The following is a 15401-nucleotide window of genomic DNA, read 5'->3' on the forward strand; positions in this document are numbered from 1 at the left end:
CTCTAGGGGCTTCCAAATATCACTTTGCAATTCCACAAGAACTGTCTTAGCGAAAGGCTTCTTGAGGGGAAAGCTGTAACTCTGTGAGATGATTTCAGAGAACAGAAAGAAGTTTTTCAGAAAGCTTCTTTATCTTTGTTATCGGAGGATATTTCCTTTGGCCCTATAGTCTTTAAAGGGAGTCGAAATATCTGTTCTCAGATTCCACAGAAATAAGGCTAGCAAAGAGATCCGCGAAATACAGATATAACTCTGTGAGATGAGTTAACAGAACACTAAGCAGTTTCTCAGAAAGCTTCTTTCGAGATTTCATCGGAGGATATTTCCTTTTTCACCATAGCCCTCTATGGGCTTCCAAATATCACTTTGCCAATTCCAAAGGAACTGTCTTAGCAAATGGCTTCTTGAGGGGAAAGCTGTAACTCTGTGAGATGATTTCACAGAACAGAAAGAAGTTTCTCAGAACGCTTCTTTCTCTTTGTTATCAGAGGATATTTCCTTTGGCCCTATAGTCTTTAAACGGATTCGAAATATCTGTTCTCAGATTCCACAGATAAGGCTAGCAAAGAGATCCACGAAATACAGATGTAACTCTGTGAGATGAATTAACAGAACACTAAGCAGTTTCTCAGAAAGCTTTTTTCCAGATTTCATCGGAGGATATTTCCTTTTTCACCATAGCCCTCTATGGGCTTCCAAATATCACTTTGCCAATTCCACAAGAACTGTCTTAGCGAAAGGCTTCTTGAGGGGAAAGCTGTAACTCTGTGAGATGATTTCACAGAACACAAAGAAGTTTCTCAGAAAGCTTCTTTCTCTTTGTTATCGGAGGACATTTCCTTTGTCCCTATAGTCTTCAAAGGGGAAGGAAATACTGTTCTCAGATTCCACAGAAATAAGGCTAGCAAAGAGATCCACGAAATACAGATGTAACTCTGTGAGATGAATTAACAGAACACTAAGCAGTTTCTCAGAAAGCTTCTTTCCATATTTGATGGGAGGATATTTCCTTTTTCACCATAGCCCTCTATGGGCTTCCAAATATCACTTTGCCAAATCCACAAGAACTGTCTTACCGAAAGGCTTCTTGAGGGGAAAGCTGTAACTCTGTGAGATGATTTCAGAGAACACAAAGAAGTTTCTCAGAAAGCTTCTTTCTCTTTGTTATCGGAGGATATTTCCTTTGGCCCTATAGTCTTCAAAGGGAAAGGAAAAATCTGTTCTCAGATTCCACAGAAATAAAGCTAGCAAAGAGATCCACGAAATACAGATGTAACTCTGTGAGATGAATTAACAGAACACTAAGCAGTTTCTCAGAAAGCTTCTTTACAGATTTCATCTGAGGTTATTTCCTTTTTCACAATAGCCCTCTATGGGCTTTCAAATATCACTTTGCCAATTCCACAAGAACTGTCTTAGCGAAAGGCTTCTTGAGGGGAAAGCTGTAAGTCTGTGAGGTGTTTTCACAGAACACAAAGAAGTTTCTCAGAAAGCTTCTTTCTCTTTGTTATCGGAGGATATTTCCTTTGGCCCTATAGTCTTTAAAGGGATCCGAAATATCTGTTGTCAGATTCCACAGAAAAAAGGCTAGCAAAGAGATCCATGAAATACAGATGTAACTCTGTGAGATGAATTAACAGAACACTAAGCAGTTTCTCAGAAAGCTTCTTTCCAGATTTCATCGGAGGATATTTCCTTTTTCACCATAGCCCTCTATGGGCTTCCAAATATCATTTGCCAATTCCACAAGAACTGTCTTAGCGAAAGGCTTTTGACGGGAAAGCTGTAACTCTGTGAGATGATTTCACAGAACACAAAGAACTTTCTCAGAAAGCTTCTTTCTCTTTGTTATCGGAGGATATTTCCTTTGGCCCTATAGTCTTCAAAGGGAAAGGAAAAATCTGTTCTCAGATTTCACAGAAATAAAGCTAGCAAAGAGATCCACGAAATACAGATGTAACTCTGTGAGATGAATTAACAGAACACTAAGCAGTTTCTCAGAAAGCTTCTTTCCAGATTTCATCAGAGCATATTTCCTTTTTCACAATAGCCCTCTAGGGGCTTCCAAATATCACTTTGCAATTCCACAAGAACTGTCTTAGCGAAAGGCTTCTTGAGGGGAAACCTGTAACTCTGTGAGATGATTTCACAGAACAGAAAGAAGTTTTTCAGAAAGCTTCTTTATCTTTGTTATCGGAGGATATTTCCTTTGGCCCTATAGTCTTTAAAGGGAGTCGAAATATCTGTTCTCAGACCCACAGAAATAAGGCTAGCAAAGAGATCCGCGAAATACAGATATAACTCTGTGAGATGAGTTAACAGAACACTAAGCAGTTTCTCAGAAAGCTTCTTTCGAGATTTCATCGGAGGATATTTCCTTTTTCACCATAGCCCTCTATGGGCTTCCCAATATCACTTTGCCAATTCCAAAGGAACTGTCTTAGCAAATGGCTTCTTGAGGGGAAAGCTGTAACTCTGTGAGATGATTTCACAGAACAGAAAGAAGTTTCTCAGAACGCTTCTTTCTCTTTGTTATCGGAGGATATTTCCTTTGGCCCTATAGTCTTTAAACGGATTCGAAATATCTGTTCTCAGATTCCACAGATAAGGCTAGCAAAGAGATCCACGAAATACAGATGTAACTCTGTGAGATGAATTAACAGAACACTAAGCAGTTTCTCAGAAAGCTTCTTTCCAGATTTCATCGGAGTATATTTCCTTTTTCACCATAGCCCTCTATGGGCTTCCAAATATCACTTTGCCAATTCCACAAGAACTGTCTTAGCGAAAGGCTTCTTGAGGGGAAAGCTGTAACTCTGTGAGATGATTTCACAGAACACAAAGAAGTTTCTCAGAAAGCTTCTTTCTCTTTGTTATCGGAGGACATTTCCTTTGTCCCTATAGTCTTCAAAGGGGAAGGAAATACTGTTCTCAGATTCCACAGAAATAAGGCTAGCAAAGAGATCCACGAAATACAGATGTAACTCTGTGAGATGAATTAACAGAACACTAAGCAGTTTCTCAGAAAGCTTCTTTCCATATTTGATGGGAGGATATTTCCTTTTTCACCATAGCCCTCTATGGGCTTCCAAATATCACTTTTCCAAATCCACAAGAACTGTCTTACCGAAAGTCTTCTTGAGGGGAAATCTGTAACTCTGTGAGATGATTTCAGAGAACACAAAGAAGTTTCTCAGAAAGCTTCTTTCTCTTTGTTATCGGAGGATATTTCCTTTGGCCCTATAGTCTTCAAAGGGAAAGGAAAAATCTGTTCTCAGATTCCACAGAAATAAAGCTAGCAAAGAGATCCACGAAATACAGATGTAACTCTGTGAGATGAATTAACAGAACACTAAGCAGTTTCTCAGAAAGCTTCTTTACAGATTTCATCTGAGGTTATTTCCTTTTTCACAATAGCCCTCTATGGGCTTCCAAATATCACTTTGCCAATTCCACAAGAACTGTCTTAGCGAAAGGCTTCTTGAGGGGAAAGCTGTAAGTCTGTGAGGTGTTTTCACAGAACACAAAGAAGTTTCTCAGAAAGCTTCTTTCTCTTTGTTATCGGAGGATATTTCCTTTGGCCCTATAGTCTTTAAAGGGATCCGAAATATCTGTTGTCAGATTCCACAGAAAAAAAGCTAGCAAAGAGATCCATGAAATACAGATGTAACTCTGTTAGATGAATTAACAGAACACTAAGCAGTTTCTCAGAAAGCTTCTTTCCAGATTTCATCGGAGGATATTTCCTTTTTCACCATAGCCCTCTATGGGCTTCCAAATATCATTTGCCAATTCCACAAGAACTGTCTTAGCGAAAGGCTTCTTGAGGGGAAAGCTGTAACTCTGTGAGATGATTTCACAGAACACCAAGAAGTTTCTCAGAAAGCTTCTTTCTATTTGTTATCGGAGGATATTTCCTTTGGCCCTATAGTCTTCAAAGGGAAAGGAAAAATCTGTTCTCAGATTCCACAGAAATAAAGCAAGCAAAGAGATCCACGAAATACAGATGTAACTCTTTGAGATGAATTAACAGAACACTAAGCAGTTTCTCAGAAAGCTTCTTTCCAGATTTCATCGGAGGATATTTCCTTTTTCACCATAGCCCTCTATGGGCTTCCAAATATCACTTTTCCAATTCCACAAGAACTGTCTTAGCGAAAGGCTTCTTGAGGCGAAAGCTGTAATTCTGTGAGATGATTTCACAGAACAGAAAGAAGTTTCTCAGAAAGCTTCTTTCTCTTTGTTATCGGAGGATATTTCCTTTGGCCATATAGTCTTTAAAGGGATTCGAAATATCTCTTCTCAGATTGAACAGAAATAAGGCTAGCAAAGAGATCCACGAAATACAGATATAACTCTGTGAGATGAATTAACAGAACACTAAGTAGTTTCTCAGAAAGCTTCTTTCCAGATTTCATCGGAGGATATTTCCTTTTTCACCATAGCCCTCTATGGGCTTCAAAATATAACTTTGCCAATTCCACAAGAACTGTCTTAGCGAAGGGCTTCTTGAGGGGAAAGCTGTAACTCTGTGAGATGATTTCACAGAACACAAAGTAGTTTCTCAGAAAGCTTCTTTCTCTTTGTTATCGGAGGATATTTCCTTTGGCCCTATAGTCTTTAAAGGGATCCGAAATATCTGTTCTCAGATTCCACAGAAATAAGGCTAGCAAAGAGATCCATGAAATACAGATGTAACCCTGTTAGATGAATTAACAGAACACTAAGCAGTTTCTTAGAAAGCTTCTTTCCAGATTTCATCGGAGGATATTTCCTTTTTCACCATAGCCCTCTATGGGCTTCCAAATATAATTTGCCAATTCCACAAGAACTGTCTTAGCGAAAGGCTTTTGAGGGGAAAGCTGTAACTCTGTGAGATGATTTCACAGAACACAAAGAAGTGTCTCAGAAAGCTTCTTTCTCTTTGTTATCGGAGGATATTTCCTTTGGCCCTATAGTCTTCAAAGGGAAAGGAGATAACTGTTGTCAGATTCCACAGAAATAAGGCTAGCAAAGAGATCCACGAAATACAGATGTAACGGTGTGAGATGAATTAACAGAACACTAAGCAGTTTCTCAGAAAGCTTCTTTCCAGATTTCATGGGAGGATATTTCCTTTTTCACCATAGCCCTCCAGGGGCTTCCAAATATCACTTTGCCAATTCCACAAGAACTGTCTTAGCGAAAGGCTTCTTGAGGGGAAAGCTGTAACTCTGTGAGATGATTTCACAGAACAGAAAGAAGTTTCTCAGAAAGCTTCTTTCTCTTTGTTATCGGAGGATATTTCCTTTGACCGTATAGTCTTTAAAGGGATCTGAAATATCTGTTCTCAGATTCCACAGAAATAAGGCTCGCAAAGAGATCCACGAAATACAGATGTAACTCTGTGAGATGTATTAACAGAACACTAAGCAGTTTCTCAGAAAGCTTCTTTCCAGATTTCATCGGATGATATTTCCTTTTTCACCATAGCCCTCTATGGGCTTCCAAATATCACTTTGCCAATTCCACAAGAACTGTCTTAGCGAAAGGCTTCTTGAGGGGAAAGCTGTAACTCTGTGAGATGATTTCACAGAACACAAAGAAGTTTCTCAGAAAGCTTCTTTCTCTTTGTTATCGGAGTATATTTCCTTTGGCCCTGTAGTCTTTAAAGGGATCTGAAATATCTGTTCTCAGATTCCACAGAAATAATGCTAGCAAACAGATCCACGAAATACAGATGTAACTCTCTGAGATGAATTAACAGAACACTAAGCACTTTCTCAGAAAGCTCCTTTCCAGATTTCATCGGAGGATATTTCCTTTTTCTCCATAGCCCTCTAGGAGCTTCCAACTATCACTTTGCCAATTCCACAAGAACTGTCTTAGCGAAAGGCTTCTTGAGGGGAAAGCTGTAACTCTGTGAGATGATTTCACGGAACACAAAGAAGTTTCTCAGAAAGATTCTTTCTCTTTTTTATCGGAGGATATTTCCTTTGGCCCTATAGTCTTCAAAGGGAAATGAAATATCTGTTGTCAGATTCGACAGAAATAAGGCTAGCAAAGAGATCCACGAAATACAGATGTAACTCTGTGAGATGAATTAACAGAACACTAAGCAGTTTCTCAGAAAGCTTCTTTCCAGATTTCATCGGAGGATATTTCCTTTTTCACCATAGCCCTCTATGGGCTTCCAAATATCACTTTTCCAATTCCACAAGAACTGTCTTAGCGAAAGGCTTCTTGAGGCGAAAGCTGTAATTCTGTGAGATGATTTCACAGAACACAAAGAAGTTTCTCAGAAAGCTTCTTTCCCTTTGTTATCAGAGGATATTTCCTTTGGTCCTATAGTCTTCAAAGGGAAAGGAAATATCTGTTGTCAGATTCCACAGATATAAGGCTTGCAAAGAGATCCACGAAATATAGATGTAACTCTGTGAGATGAATTAACAGAACACTAAGCAGTTTCTCAGAAAGCTTCTTTCCAGATTTCATCGGAGGATATTTCCTTTTTCACCATAGCCCTCTATGGGCTTCCAAATATCACTTTGCCAATTCCACAAGAACTGTCTTAGCGAAAGGCTTCTTGATGGGAAAGCTGTAACTCTGTGAGATGATTTCAGAGAACACAAAGAAGTTTCTCAGAAAGCTTCTTTCTCTTTGTTATCGGAGGATATTTCCTTTGGCCCTATAGTCTTCAAAGGGAAAGGAAATATCTGTTGTCTGATTCCACAGATATAAAGCTAGCAAAGAGATCCACGAAATACAGATGTAACTCTGTGAGATGAATTAACAGAACACTAAGCAGTTTCTCAGAAAGCTTCTTAACAGATTTCATCTGAGGTTATTTCCTTTTTCACAATAGCCCTCTAAGGGCTTCCAAATATCACTTTGCCAATTCCACAAGAACTGTCTTAGCGAAAGGCTTATTGAGGGGAAAGCTGTAACTCTGTGAGATGATTTCACGGAACACAAAGAAGTTTCTCAGAAAGATTCTTTCTCTTTTTTATCGGAGGATATTTCCTTTGGCCCTATAGTCTTCAAAGGGAAAGGAAAAATCTGTTCTCAGATTCCACAGAAATGAAGCTAGCAAAGAGATCCACGAAATACAGATGTAACTCTGTGAGATGAATTAACAGAACACTAAGTAGTTTCTCAGATAGCTTCTTTCCAGATTTCATCGGAGGATATTTTCTTTTTCACCATAGCCCTCTATGGGATTCCAAATATCCCTTTGCCAATTCCAAAAGAACTGTCTTAGCGAAAGGCTTCTTCACGGGAAAGCTGTAACTCTGTGAGATGATTTCACAGAACAGAAAGAAGTTTCTGAGAAAGCTTCTTTCTCTTTGTTATCGGAGGATATTTCCTGTGGCCGTATAGTCTTTAAAGGGATTCGAAATATCTCTTCTCAGATTGAACAGAAATAAGGCTAGCAAAGAGATCCACGAAATACAGATATAACTCTGTGAGATGAATTAACAGAACACTAAGCAGTTTCTCAGAAAGCTTCTTTCCAGATTTCATCGGAGGATATTTCCTTTTTCACCATAGCCCTCTATGGGCTTCCAAATATAACTTTGCCAATTCCACAAGAACTGTCTTAGCGAAGGGCTTCTTGAGGGGAAAGCTGTAACTCTGTGAGATGTTTTCACAGAACACAAAGTAGTTTCTCAGAAAGCTTCTTTCTCTTTGTTATCGGAGGATATTTCCTTTGGCCCTATAGTCTTTAAAGGGATCCGAAATATCTGTTCTCAGATTCCACAGAAATAAGGCTAGCAAAGAGATCCATGAAATACAGATGTAACCCTGTTAGATGAATTAACAGAACACTAAGCAGTTTCTCAGAAAGCTTCTTTCCAGATTTCATCGGAGGATATTTCCTTTTTCACCATAGCCCTCTATGGGCTTCCAAATATCATTTGCCAATTCCACAAGAACTGTCTTAGCGAAAGGCTTTTGAGGGGAAAGCTGTAACTCTGTGAGATGATTTCACAGAACACAAAGAAGTGTCTCAGAAAGCTTCTTTCTCTTTGTTATCGGAGGATATTTCCTTTGGCCCTATAGTCTTCAAAGGAAAAGGAAAAATCTGTTCTCAGATTCCACAGAAATAAAGCTAGCAAAGAGATCCAAAATACAGATGTAACTCTGTGAGATGAATTAACAGAACACTAAGCAGTTTCTCAGAAAGCTTCTTTCCAGATTTCATCAGAGGATATTTCCTTTTTCACAATAGCCCTCTAGGGCCTTCCAAATATCACTTTGCCAATTCCACAAGAACTGTCTTATCGAAAGGCTTATAGAGGGGAAAGCTGTAAATCTGTGAGATGATTTCACAGAACAGAAAGAAGTTTTTCAGAAAGCTTCTTTATCTTTGTTATCGGAGGATATTTCCTTTGGCCCCATAGTCTTTAAAGGGAGTCGAAATATCTGTTCTCAGATTCCACAGAAATAAGGCTAGCAAAGAGATCCACGAAATACAGATATAACTCTGTGAGATGAGTTAACAGAACACTAAGCAGTTTCTCAGAAAGCTTCTTTCCAGATTTCATCGGAGGATATTTCCTTTTTCACCATAGCCCTCTATGGGCTTCCAAATATCACTTTGCCAATTCCACAAGAACTGTCTTAGCGAAAGGCTTCATGAGGGGAAAGCTGTAACTCTGTGAGATGATTTCAAGGAACACAAAGAAGTTTCTCAGAAAGCTTCTTTCTCTTTGTTATCGGAGGATATTTCCTTTGGCCCTATAGTCTTCAAAGGGAAAGGAAAAAATCTGTTCTCAGATTCCACAGAAATAAAGCTAGCAAAGAGATCCACGAAATACAGATGTAACTCTGTGAGATGAATTAACAGAACACTAAGCAGTTTCTCAGAAAGCTTCTTTCCACATTTCATCTGAGGTTATTTCCTTTTTCACGATAGCCCTCTATGGGCTTCCAAATATCACCTTGCCAATTCCACAAGAACTGTCTTTGCAAAAGGCTTCTTGAGGGGAAAGCTCTAACCCTGTGAGATGATTTCACAGACCACAAAGAAGTTTCTCAGAGAGCTTCTTTCTCTTTGTTATCGGAGGATATTTCCTTTGACCCTATAGTCTTCAAACGGAAAGGAAATATCTGTTGTCAGATTCCACAGAAATAAGGCTAGCAAAGAGATCCACGAAATACAGATGTAACTCTGTGAGATGAATTAACAGAACACTAAGCAGTTTCTCAGAAAGCTTCTTTCCAGATTTCATCGGAGGATATTTCCTTTTTCACCCTAGCCCTCTATGGGCTTCCAAATATCACTTTGCCAATTCCACATGAACTGTCTTAGCGAAAGGCTTCTTGAGGGCAAAGCTGTAACTCTGTGAGATGATTTTACAGAACACAAAGAAGTTTCTCAGAAAGCTTCTTTCTCTTTGTTATCGGAGGACATTTCCTTTGTCCCTATAGTTTTCAAAGGGAAAGGAAATATCTGTTCTCAGATTCCACAGAAATAAGGCTTGCAAAGAGATCCACGAAATACAGATGTAACTCTGTGAGATGAATTAACAGAACACTAAGCAGTTTCTCAGAAAGCTTCTTTCCAGATTTGATGGGAGGATATTTCCTTTTTCACCATAGCCCTCTATGGGCTTCCAAATATCACTTTGCCAAATCCACAAGAACTGTCTTACCGAAAGGCTTCTTGAGGGGAAAGCTGTAACTCTGTGAGATGATTTCAGAGAATACAAAGAAGTTTCTCAGAAAGCTTCTTTCTCTTTGTTATCGGAGGATATTTCCTTTGGCCCTATAGTCTTCAAAGGGAAAGGAAATATCTGTTGTCTGATTCCACAGAAATAAAGCTAGCAAAGAGATCCACGAAATACAGAAGTAACTCTGTGAGATGAATTAACAGAACACTAAGCAGTTTCTCAGAAAGCTTCTTTACAGATTTCATCATTTGGTTATTTTCTTTTTCACAATAACCCTCAAAGGGCTTCCAAATATCACTTTGCCAATTCCACAAGAACTGTCTTAGCGAAAGGCTTATTGAGGGGAAAGCTGTAACTCTGTGAGATGATTTCACAGAACGCAAAGAAGTTTCTCAGAAAGCTTCTTTCTCGTTGTTATCGGAGGATATTTCCTTTGGCCCTATAGTCTTCAAAGGGAAAGGAAAAATCTGTTCTCAGATTCCACAGAAATGAAGCTAGCAAAGAGATCCACGAAATACAGATGTAACTCTGTGAGATGAATTAACAGAACACTAAGTAGTTTCTCAGATAGCTTCTTTCCAGATTTCATCGGAGGATATTTCATTTTTCACCATAGCCCTCTATGGGCTTCCAAATATCACTTTGCCAATTCCACAAGAACTGTCTTAGCGAAAGGCTTCTTGAGGGGAAAGCTGTAACTCTGTGAGATGATTTCACAGAACACAAAGAAGTTTCTCAGAAAGCTTCTTTCTCTTTTTTATCAGAGGATATTTCCTTTGGCCCTATAGTCTTCAAAGGGATCCGAAATATCTGTTCTCAGATTCCACAGAAATAAGGCTAGCAAGGAGATCCACGAAATACAGATATAACTCTGTGAGATGAATTACAGAACACTAAGCAGTTTCTCAGAAAGATTCTTTCCAGATTTCATCGGAGGATATTTCCTTTTTCTCCATAGCCCTCTATGAGCTTCCAAATATCACTTTGCCAGTTCCACTAGAACTGTCTTAGCGAAAGGCTTCTTGGGGGAAAGCTGTAACTCTGTGAGATAATTTCACAGAACACAAAGAAGTTTCTCAGAAAGCTTCTTTCTCTTTGTTATCGGAGGATATTTCCTTTGGCCCTATAGTCTTCAAAGGGAAAGGAAATATCTTGTCAGATTCCACAGAAATAAGGCTAGGAAAGAGATCCACGAAATACAGATGTAACCCTGTGAGATGAATTAACAGAACACTGAGCAGTTTCTCAGAAAGCTTCTTTCCAGATTTCATCGGAGGATATTTCCTTTTTCACCATAACCCTCTAGGGGCTTCCAAATATCACTTTGCCAATTCCAGAAGAACTGTCTTAGCGAAAGGCTTCTTGAGGGGAAAGCTGAAACTCTGTGAGACGATTTCACAGAACACAAAGAAGTTTCTCAGAAAGCTTCTTTCTCTTTGTTATCGGAGGATATTTCCTTTGGCCCTATAGTCTTCAAAGGGAAAGGAGATATCTGTTGTCAGATTACACAGAAATAAGGCTAGCAAAGAGATCCACGAAATACAGATGTAACGGTGTGAGATGAATTAACAGAACACTAAGCAGTTTCTCAGAAAGCTTCTTTCCAGATTTCATCGGAGGATATTTCCTTTTTCACCATAGCCCTCTAGGGGCTTCCAAATATCACTTTGCCAATTCCACATGAACTGTCTTAGCGAAAGGCTTCTTGAGTGGAAAGCTGTAACTCTGTGAGATGATTTCACAGAACAGAAAGAAGTTTCTCAGAAAGCTTCTTTCTCTTTGTTATCGGAGGATATTTCCTTTGACCGTATAGTCTTTAAAGGGATCCGAAATATCTGTTCTCAGATTCCACAGAAATAAGGCTAGCAAAGAGATCCACGAAATACAGATGTAACTCTGTGAGATGTATTAACAGAACACTAAGCAGTTTCTCAGAAAGCTTCTTTCCAGATTTCATCGGATGATATTTCCTTTTTCACCATAGCCCTCTATGGGCTTCCAAATATCACTTTGCCAATTCCACAAGAACTGTCTTAGCCAAAGGCTTCTTGAGGGGAAAGCTGTAACTCTGTTAGATGATTTCACAGAACACAAAGAAGTTTCTCAGAAAGCTTCTTTCTCTTTGTTATCGGAGTATATTTCCTTTGGCCCTGTAGTTTTTAAAGGGATCCGAAATATCTGTTCTCAGATTCCACAGAAATAAGGCTAGCAAAGAGATCCACGAAATACAGATGTAACTCTGTGAGATGAATTAACAGAACACCAAGTAGTTTCTCAGATAGCTTCTTTCCAGATTTCATCGGAGGATATTTTCTTTTTCACCATAGCCCTCTATGGGATTCCAAATATCCCTTTGCCAATTCCAAAAGAACTGTCTTAGCGAAAGGCTTCTTCACGGGAAAGCTGTAACTCTGTGAGATGATTTCACATAACAGAAAGAAGTTTCTCAGAAAGCTTGTTTCTCTTTGTTATCGGAGGATATTTCCTTTGGCCCTAGAGTCTTTAAAGGGATTCGAAATATCTCTTCTCAGATTCCACAGAAATAAGGCTAGCAAAGAGATCCACGAAATACAGATATAACTCTGTGAGATGAATTAACAGAACACTAAGCAGTTTCTCAGAAAGCTTCTTTCCAGGTTTCATCGGAGGATATTTCCTTTTCCACCGTAGCCCTCTAAGGGCTTCCAAATATCACTTTGCCAATTCCACAAGAACTGTCTTAGCGAAAGGCTTCTAGAGGGGAAAGCTGTAACTCTGTGAGATGTTTTCACAGAACACAAAGAAGTTTCTCAGAAAGCTTCTTTCTCTTTGTTATCGGAGGATATTTCCTTTGGCCCTATAGTCTTTAAAGGGATCCGAAATATCTGTCCTCAGATTCCACAGAAAAAAGGCTAGCAAAGAGATCCATGAAATACAGATGTAACTCTGTGAGATGAATTAACAGAACACTAAGCAGTTTCTCAGAAAGCTTCTTTCCAGATTTCATCGGAGGATATTTCCTCTTTCACCGTAGCCCTCTATGGGCTTCCAAATATCACTTTGCCAATTCCACAAGAACTGTCTTAGCGAAAGGCTTCTTGAGGCAAAATCTGTAATTCTGTGAGATGATTTCACAGAACACAAAGAAGTTTCTCAGAAAGCTTGTTTCTCTTTGTTATCAGAGGATATTTCCTTTGGTCTTATAGTCTTCAAAGGGAAGGGAAATATCTGTTGTCAGATTCCACAGAAATAAGACGAGCAAAGAGATCCACGAAATACAGATGTAACTCTGTGAGATGAATTAACAGAACACTAAGCAGTTTCTCAGAAAGCTTCTTTCCAGATTTCATCGGAGGATATTTCATTTTTCACCATAGCCCTCTATGGGCTTCCAAATATCACTTTGCCAATTCCACAAGAACTGTCTTAGCGAAAGGCTTCTTGAGGGGAAAGCTGTAACTCTGTGAGATGATTTCACAGAACACAAAGAAGTTTCTCAGAAAGCTTCTTTCTCTTTTTTATCAGAGGATATTTCCTTTGGCCCTATAGTCTTCAAAGGGATCCGAAATATCTGTTCTCAGATTCCACAGAAATAAGGCTAGCAAGGAGATCCACGAAATACAGATATAACTCTGTGAGATGAATTAACAGAACACTAAGCAGTTTCTCAGAAAGATTCTTTCCAGATTTCATCGGAGGATAATTCCTTTTTCTCCATAGCCCTCTATGAGCTTCCAAATATCACTTTGCCAGTTCCACAAGAACTGTCTTTGCGAAAGGCTTCTTGGGGGAAAGCTGTAACTCTGTGAGAAAATTTCACAGAACACAAAGAAGTTTCTCAGAAAGCTTCTTTCTCTTTGTTATCAGAGGATATTTCCTTTGGCCCTATAGTCTTCAAAGGGAAAGGAAATATCTTGTCAGATTCCACAGAAATAAGGCTAGGAAAGAGATCCACGAAATACAGATGTAACCCTGTGAGATGAATTAACAGAACACTGAGCAGTTTCTCAGAAAGCTTCTTTCCAGATTTCATCGGAGGATATTTCCTTTTTCACCATAACCCTCTAGGGGCTTCCAAATATCACTTTGCCAATTCCAGAAGAACTGTCTTAGCGAAAGGCTTCTTGAGGGGAAAGCTGTAACTCTGTGAGACGATTTCACAGAACACAAAGAAGTTTCTCAGAAAGCTTCTTTCTCTTTGTTATCGGAGGATATTTCCTTTGGCCCTATAGTCTTCAAAAGGGAAAGGAAATATCTGTTGTCAGATTCCACAGAAATAAGTCTAGCAAAGAGATCCACGAAATACAGATGTAACGGTGTGAGATGAATTAACAGAACACTAAGCAGTTTCTCAGAAAGCTTCTTTCCAGATTTCATGGGAGGATATTTCCTTTTTCACCATAGCCCTCTATGGGCTTCCAAATATCACTTTGCCAATTCCACAAGAACTGTCTTAGCGAAAGGCTTCTTGAGGGGAAAGCTGTAACTCTGTGAGATGATTTCACAGAGCAGAAAGAAGTTTCTCAGAAAGCTTCTTTCTCTTTGTTATCAGAGGATATTTCCTTTGACCGTATAGTCTTTAAAGGGATCCGAAATATCTGTTCTCAGATTCCACAGAAATAAGGCTCGCAAAGAGATCCACGAAATACAGATGTAACTCTGTGAGATGAATTAACAGAACACTAAGCAGTTTCTCAGAAAGCTTCTTTCCAGATTTCATCGGATGATATTTCATTTTTCACCATAGCCCTCTATGGGCTTCCAAATATCACTTTGCCAATTCCACAAGAACTGTCTTAGCGAAAGGCTTCTTGAGGGGAAAGCTGTAACTCTGTGAGATGATTTCACAGAACACAAAGAAGTTTCTCAGAAAGCTTCTTTCTCTTTGTTATCGGAGTATATTTCCTTTGGCCCTGTAGTCTTTAAAGGGATCCGAAATATCTGTTCTCAGATTCCACAGAAATAAGGCTAGCAAAGAGATAAACGAAATACAGATGTAACTCTCTGAGATGAATTAACAGAACACTAAGCACTTTCTCAGAAAGCTTCTTTCCAGATTTCATCGGAGGATATTTCCTTTTTCTCCATAGCCCTCTAGGAGCTTCCAAATATCACTTTGCCAATTCCACAAGAACTGTCTTAGCGAAAGGCTTCTTGAGGGGAAAGCTGTAACTCTGTGAGATGATTTCACGGAACACAAAGAAGTTTCTCAGAAAGATTCTTTCTCTTTTTTATCGGAGGATATTTCCTTTGGCCCTATAGTCTTCAAAGGGAAAGGAAATATCTGTTGTCAGACTCCACAGAAATAAGGCTAGCAAAGAGATCCACGAAATACAGATGTAACTCTGTGAGATGAATTAACTGAACACTAAGCAGTTTCTCAGAAAGCTTCTTTCCAGATTTCATCGGAGGATATTTCCTTTTTCACCGTAGCCCTCTATGGGCTTCCAAATATCACTTTTCCAATTCCACAAGAACTGTCTTAGCGAAAGGCTTCTTGAGACGAAAGCTGTAATTCTGTGAGATGATTTCACAGAACACAAAGAAGTTTCTCAGAAAGCTTCTTTCCCTTTGTTATCGGAGGATATTTCCTTTGGTCCTATAGTCTTCAAAGGGAAAGGAAATATCTGTTGTCAGATTCCACAGAAATAAGGCTTGCAAAGAGATCCACGAAATACAGATGTAACTCTGTGAGATGAATTAACAGAACACTAAGCAGTTTCTCAGAAAGCTTCTTTCCAGATTTCAACGGAGGATATTTCCTTT

This window comes from Macaca mulatta, chromosome 16 (genome assembly GCF_049350105.2).
Source record: "Macaca mulatta isolate MMU2019108-1 chromosome 16, T2T-MMU8v2.0, whole genome shotgun sequence".
NCBI classification, from domain to species: domain Eukaryota; kingdom Metazoa; phylum Chordata; class Mammalia; order Primates; family Cercopithecidae; genus Macaca; species Macaca mulatta.